This window comes from Chrysemys picta, unplaced genomic scaffold (genome assembly GCF_011386835.1).
Source record: "Chrysemys picta bellii isolate R12L10 unplaced genomic scaffold, ASM1138683v2 scaf1200, whole genome shotgun sequence".
NCBI lineage: Eukaryota > Metazoa > Chordata > Testudines > Emydidae > Chrysemys > Chrysemys picta.
Genome location: NW_027053907.1, coordinates 10,001 through 17,558, shown reverse-complemented (window position 1 = coordinate 17,558; position 7,558 = coordinate 10,001). Strand labels below are relative to the sequence as shown.

Here is a 7,558-nt window from a genome sequence, read left to right as displayed (position 1 = left end):
GGCCCCGGAGCTCGAAAAAAAAAAAAAGGATCGGGCCCACTAGAGACATGGACCAGGCCGCCCTGGGCTCACCCTCCCCGGCCGCAGCGAGGGACTGCCTCCCGGCCGACTGGATCGGGCCCCTGGAAGTCTGGAAAAAAGACTGGAACCTGACGCCTCCGAGGAGGGGGCGCCCAGGGAAGGAGGGAGATCCGGGTTGACCTGGTGACCGGACGGGAAAGAGGCCACCGGGCGTCCCCCCCCTTAAAACCTAGGGGTTGACCTGGTGGCCGGAAAGCGAACCGGCCAGCAGGTGAACCCTTTCGATTCCACGGGTTGACCTGGTGCCCGGGAAGCGAACCGGCCAGCAGGTGAACCCGTTCGATTCCACGGGTTGACCTGGTGCCCGGGAGGGGACTCTGAAAATTTTTCAGCCCTTTCGACTCGGGGTTGACCTGGTGGCCGAGAGGGGACTCGCACGGCAGGCAAGCCGCCCTGGGCTCACCCTCCCCGGCCGCAGCGAGGGACTGCCACCCGGCCGACTGGATCGGGCCCCTGGAAGTCTGGAAAAAAGAATGGAACCTGACGCCTCCGAGGAGGGGGCGCCCAGGGAAGGAGGGAGATCCGGGTTGACCTGGTGACCGGACGGGAAAGAGGCCACCGGGCGTCCCCCCCCCTTAAAACCTAGGGGTTGACCTGGTGGCCGGAAAGCGAACCGGCCAGCAGGTGAACCCTTTCGATTCCACGGGTTGACCTGGTGGCCGGAAAGCGAACCGGCCAGCAGGTGAACCCGTTCGATTCCACGGGTTGACCTGGTGCCCGGGAGGGGACTCTGAAAATTTTTCAGCCCTTTCGACTCGGGGTTGACCTGGTGGCCGAGAGGGGACTCGCACGGCAGGCAAGCCGCCCTGGGCTGACCCTCCCCGGCCGCAGCGAGGGACTGCCTCCCGGCCGACAGGATCGGGCCCCTGGAAGTCTGGGGGGGGGGGAAATCGCCCCACGCCTCCGAGGAGGGCTGCCCGGGCGGGCCTGGCCCCGGAGCTCGAAAAAAAAAAAAAGGATCGGGCCCACTAGAGACATGGACCAGGCCGCCCTGGGCTCACCCTCCCCGGCCGCAGCGAGGGACTGCCTCCCGGCCGACTGGATCGGGCCCCTGGAAGTCTGGAAAAAAGACTGGAACCTGACGCCTCCGAGGAGGGGGCGCCCAGGGAAGGAGGGAGATCCGGGTTGACCTGGTGACCGGACGGGAAAGAGGCCACCGGGCGTCCCCCCCCTTAAAACCTAGGGGTTGACCTGGTGGCCGGAAAGCGAACCGGCCAGCAGGTGAACCCTTTCGATTCCACGGGTTGACCTGGTGCCCGGGAAGCGAACCGGCCAGCAGGTGAACCCGTTCGATTCCACGGGTTGACCTGGTGCCCGGGAGGGGACTCTGAAAATTTTTCAGCCCTTTCGACTCGGGGTTGACCTGGTGGCCGAGAGGGGACTCGCACGGCAGGCAAGCCGCCCTGGGCTCACCCTCCCCGGCCGCAGCGAGGGACTGCCACCCGGCCGACTGGATCGGGCCCCTGGAAGTCTGGAAAAAAGAATGGAACCTGACGCCTCCGAGGAGGGGGCGCCCAGGGAAGGAGGGAGATCCGGGTTGACCTGGTGACCGGACGGGAAAGAGGCCACCGGGCGTCCCCCCCCCTTAAAACCTAGGGGTTGACCTGGTGGCCGGAAAGCGAACCGGCCAGCAGGTGAACCCTTTCGATTCCACGGGTTGACCTGGTGGCCGGAAAGCGAACCGGCCAGCAGGTGAACCCGTTCGATTCCACGGGTTGACCTGGTGCCCGGGAGGGGACTCTGAAAATTTTTCAGCCCTTTCGACTCGGGGTTGACCTGGTGGCCGAGAGGGGACTCGCACGGCAGGCAAGCCGCCCTGGGCTGACCCTCCCCGGCCGCAGCGAGGGACTGCCTCCCGGCCGACAGGATCGGGCCCCTGGAAGTCTGGGGGCGGGGGGAAATCGCCCCACGCCTCCGAGGAGGGCTGCCCGGGCGGGCCTGGCCCCGGAGCTCGAAAAAAAAAAAAAGGATCGGGCCCACTAGAGACATGGACCAGGCCGCCCTGGGCTCACCCTCCCCGGCCGCAGCGAGGGACTGCCTCCCGGCCGACTGGATCGGGCCCCTGGAAGTCTGGAAAAAAGACTGGAACCTGACGCCTCCGAGGAGGGGGCGCCCAGGGAAGGAGGGAGATCCGGGTTGACCTGGTGACCGGACGGGAAAGAGGCCACCGGGCGTCCCCCCCCTTAAAACCTAGGGGTTGACCTGGTGGCCGGAAAGCGAACCGGCCAGCAGGTGAACCCTTTCGATTCCACGGGTTGACCTGGTGCCCGGGAAGCGAACCGGCCAGCAGGTGAACCCGTTCGATTCCACGGGTTGACCTGGTGCCCGGGAGGGGACTCTGAAAATTTTTCAGCCCTTTCGACTCGGGGTTGACCTGGTGGCCGAGAGGGGACTCGCACGGCAGGCAAGCCGCCCTGGGCTCACCCTCCCCGGCCGCAGCGAGGGACTGCCACCCGGCCGACTGGATCGGGCCCCTGGAAGTCTGGAAAAAAGAATGGAACCTGACGCCTCCGAGGAGGGGGCGCCCAGGGAAGGAGGGAGATCCGGGTTGACCTGGTGACCGGACGGGAAAGAGGCCACCGGGCGTCCCCCCCCCTTAAAACCTAGGGGTTGACCTGGTGGCCGGAAAGCGAACCGGCCAGCAGGTGAACCCTTTCGATTCCACGGGTTGACCTGGTGGCCGGAAAGCGAACCGGCCAGCAGGTGAACCCGTTCGATTCCACGGGTTGACCTGGTGCCCGGGAGGGGACTCAGAAAATTTTTCAGCCCTTTCGACTCGGGGTTGACCTGGTGGCCGAGAGGGGACTCGCACGGCAGGCAAGCCGCCCTGGGCTGACCCTCCCCGGCCGCAGCGAGGGACTGCCTCCCGGCCGACAGGATCGGGCCCCTGGAAGTCTGGGGGCGGGGGGAAATCGCCCCACGCCTCCGAGGAGGGCTGCCCGGGCGGGCCTGGCCCCGGAGCTCGAAAAAAAAAAAAAGGATCGGGCCCACTAGAGACATGGACCAGGCCGCCCTGGGCTCACCCTCCCCGGCCGCAGCGAGGGACTGCCTCCCGGCCGACTGGATCGGGCCCCTGGAAGTCTGGGGGGGGGGGGGGGAATGGAACCTGACGCCTCCGAGGAGGGGACGCCCAGGGAAGGAGGGAGATCCGGGTTGACCTGGTGACCGGACGGGAAAGAGGCCACCGGGCGTGCCCCCGTTAAAACCCCTAGGGGTTGACCTGGTGGCCGGAAAGCAAACCGGCCAGCAGGTGAACCCTTTCGATTCCACGGGTTGACCTGGTGCCCGGGAAGCGAACCGGCCAGCAGGTGAACCCGTCCGATTCCACGGGTTGACCTGGTGCCCGGGAGGGGACTCTGAAAATTTTTCAGCCCTTTCGACTCGGGGTTGACCTGGTGGCCGAGAGGGGCCTCGCACGGCAGGCAAGCCGCCCTGGGCTCACCCTCCCCGGCCGCAGCGAGGGACTGCCCCTCCCCACCCCCCGGCTGACAGGATCGGGCGCACTGGAAGTCCGGGACAGTATTTTCCCCGACGCCGGGGAGGGCGGGCGGAGGGGCTCTGGCGGCCAGCCCGGGCCCCGGAGCTCGAAAAGGAAAAAAGGACCGGGCCCGCGAGAGACGGGGGCCCTGCCGCAGGGGGGGGGGCAGTCCGACCGGGGCTCACCGTGCGGCAGGCCCGGGCGTCGGCAGGGGAAAGCGGGCGAGGAGGCGCGGGGCCGGGTGCCTACGGCCATACCGGACCGAACGCCCCCGATCCCGTCCGATCTCGGAAGGTAAACCGTCCCGGGCCTGGCTAGTACTTGGATGGGTGACCGCCTGGGAATCCCAGGTGCCGTAGGCAGCTTTTCCCGGTCCGAGTCAGCTCTCTCTCCTTTTCTGGGGGGGAAGGAGAGGGGGGGACGGGCCGGAAAGCCCCTCGTCGCTCCTGCCGAGTCGGAGGTCGCGGCCGCAGGTCACGGGTCTGGGCGCCTGGGGTCCGGCTCCCCACCCACCCGGCTTCCTCCGCGGAGGACCCCCCCCGGGGCCACCGAAGCCGCTGGGGGAGACCCCGGGCATGGGGCGGACTGGCCCGGACCCTCCCGGCCGCCGGCCCGCAGGTCCGCCCCGAATCCCCCCCCGCGGCCACCCAGGCCAGGCCTGGCCAGGCGGGACGGACGGCGGGTGTCCAGCGCCCAGCGGCTTCCTCCAGCGGGGACCCACGGACCCCAAAGCCGCAGGGGGAGGCCCCGGGCCCGGGACGGACTCGCTCGGACCCCCTGCGCCCGGCCGCCGGCCCGCGGGACCGCCCCGAATCCCCCCGCGGCCACCCAGGCCAGGCCTGGCCAGGCGGGACGGACGGCGGGTGTCCAGCGCCCAGCGGCTTCCTCCAGCGGGGACCCACGGACCCCAAAGCCGCAGGGGGAGGCCCCGGGCCCGGGCCCGACTCGCTCGGCCCCCCCGCCTCCCCTGCGCCCGGCCCCCGGCCCGCGGGACCGCCCCGAATCCCCCCGCGGCCACCCAGGCCAGGCCTGGCCTGGCGGGACGGACGGCGGGTGTCCAGCTCCCAGTGGCTTCCTCCAGCGGGGACCCACGGACCCCAAAGCCGCAGGGGGAGGCCCCGGGCCCGGGACGGACTCGCTCGGCCCCCCCGCCTCCCCTGCGCCCGGCCCCCGGCCCGCGGGACCGCCCCGAATCCCCCCGCGGCCATCCAGGCCAGGCCTGGCCTGGCGGGCCGGTGTGCGGCTCCCCCGGGCTTCCTCCCCCGACGACCCGCGCCCCCCTGAGCCGCAGGCGGAGACCCCGGCCCCGGGGCGGACCGGCCCGGGCTCGCTCGAGCCCCCTGCGCCCGGCCCGCAGGACCGCCCCCCCGAATCCCCCGGGAGAGGCCCGGCCTGCACGCCACTGACGACCCGCGGCCCCCAAAGTCGCAGGAGGCGCCCCCCCCCGGTTAGCCCCGTCTCGCTCCGCGCCCCCCGCCCCTCGCTGCCGGGACCGGGCGCCGCCCCAGAGTCAGCCGCAGCCGGCCGGCCTGAGAGCTGCCCTCCTGTGGACGACGGTGAGTTTACCTTGATACTAACCGGCCGTCAGCCAGGTCAACCCCATTGCTAGACTGGGGTGGACCTGGTGGCCGAGTGGGGACTTGGAACATTTGACAGCTGCTTCCCGGGGCTTGACCGGTTGTCCTGAACGCCCCCCACCCCCAGCCCCAGCCCCCGGCTCCTGCTCCCCTCTCCCCAGCCTCGGTGCTCCGCTCCCTGCCTCGGAGGCTGCCTCTCTGCGGCGCCTGCATCGCCTCCGAGGACGCGCACCCTCCGGAGGCTGGACGTAAACCCACCACTGCCGCTGACCCGGCTCTCCGAGGGACGACTGTGAGGCCTCCCCCCCCCCCCCACCCCCGGACCGCCCTGGGGACGACTGCTAAGCCTCCCCCACCGGACCGCCCGGGGCAAGACTGCTAAGCCTCCCTCCCACACACACACACACACACTGTCGGGGGAGGACTATTAAGCTTTCCCCCTGGAGCGCCCGGGGCGGACGACTGTTAAGCCTGCCCCCGGAGTCCTCGGGGGAGGACTATTAAGCTTTCCCCCCTGGAGCGCCCGGGGGGGGACGACTATTAAGCCTGGCCCCCGGAGTCCTCGGGGGACGACTATTAAGCCTCCCCCGGACTGGCCGGGGGGCGACTATTAAGCCTCCCCCGGACCTGCTCCGTCTCGACTATTAAGCCCCCCTCTGTGGTCCTCAAGACCACTGCCGTGCTGCCCTCGGAGTGGGGTGACACCCGGGCCGGAAAGCAAACCGGCCACCAGGTCAACCCGTCGAATCCAATGGGTTGACCTGGTGGCCGGAAAGCAAACCAGCCGCCAGGTCAACCCGTCGAAACCAATGGGTTGACCTGGTGGCCGGAAAGCAAAACGGCCGCCAGGTCAACCCAGTAGATTCAGCGGGTTGACCTGGTGGCCGAACGGGGACTTTGAAAATTTGACAGCCGCTTCCCGGGGGTTGACCTGTTGTCCCGGTGGGGACTTTGAACATTTGACAGCCGCCTCCCAGGGCTTGACCTATTGTCCCGGTGGGGACTTTGAGAATTTTACAGCCGCTTCCCGGGGCTTGACCTGGTGGCCGAGTGGGGACGTTGAACATTTGACAGCCGCTTCCAGGGGGTTGACCTGTTGTCCTGAACGCCCCCCACCTCCCCCCCGGCTCCTGCTCCCCACTCCCCAGCCTCGGTGCTCCGCTCCCTGCCTCGGAGGCTGCCTCTCTGCGGCGGCTGCATCGCGTCCGAGGACGCTCACCCTCCGGAGGCTGGACGTAAAGCCTGACACCCGCCACCGCCGCCGACACGGCTCTCGGAGGGACGACTCTGAGGCCTCCCCCCACCCCCGGACCGCCCTGGGGACGACTGCTAAGCCTCCCCCCCGCCCACACCCACACCCACACTGTCGGGGGATGACTCTTAAGCCTCTCCCAGACTGCCTGGGGAACGACTATTAAGCCTGCCCCCCGGAGCACTCGGGGGACGACTATTAAGCCTCCCGCGGACTGCCCGGGGGATGACTATTAAGCCTCCCCTGGAACGACTATTAAGCCTCCCCCGGACTGGCCGGGGGGCGACTATTAAGCCTATCCTCGGGGGAGGACTATTAAGCTTTCCCCCTGGAGCGCCCGGGGGGACGACTATTAAGCCTGGCCCCCGGAGTCCTCGGGGGACGACTATTAAGCCTCCCCCGGACCTGCTCCCTCTCGACTATTAAGCCCCCCCTCTGCGGTCCTCAGCACCACTGCCGCGCTGCCCTGGGAGTGGGGTGACATCCGGTCCGGAAAGCAAACCGGCCACCAGGTCAACCCGTCGAATCCAATGGGTTGACCTGGTGGCCGGAAAGCAAACCGGTCGCCAGGTCAACCCGTCGAATCCAATGGGTTGACCTGGTGGCCGGAAAGCAAACCGGCCGCCAGGTCAACCCAGTAGATTCAGCGGGTTGACCTGGTGGCCGAACGGGGACTTTGAAAATTTGACAGCCGCTTCCCGGGGGTTGACCTGTTGTCCCGGTGGGGACTTTGAACATTTGACAGCCGCCTCCCAGGGCTTGACCTGTTGTCCCGGGGGGGACTTTGAACATTTGACAGCCGCTTCCCGGGGCTTGATCGGTTGTCCTGAACGCCCCCCCCACCCACCCACCCCAGCCCCCGGCTCCTGCTCCCCTCTCCCCAGCCTCGGTGCTCCGCTCCTTGCCTCAGAGGCTGCCTCTCTGCGGCAGCTGCATCCCGTCCGAGGACGCTCACCCTCCGGAGGCTGGACGTAAAGCCTGACACCCGCCACCGCCGCCGACCCGGCTCTCCGAGGGACGACTCTGAGGCCTCCCCCCACCCCCCGGACCGCCCTGATGACGACTGCTAAGCCTCCCCCACCGGACCGCCCGGGGGAAGACTGCGACGCCTCCCGCCAGGCCCCCACCCAGCCTGGGGGAAGACTGCTAAGCCTCCCCCCCCACACACAC

The 7,558-nt window shown here is 69.1% G+C and overlaps 1 non-coding gene across 1 annotated transcript; it reads left to right on the top strand.

The window, feature by feature from the left end:
* Window positions 1–3,802: 3,802 nt before the first annotated feature.
* Window positions 3,803–3,921, top strand: LOC135979760 (5S ribosomal RNA). The gene has a single exon (XR_010597006.1). It is a non-coding gene; the product is annotated as a 5S ribosomal RNA (ribosomal RNA).
* The last annotated feature ends 3,637 nt before the right edge of the window (window positions 3,922–7,558 follow it).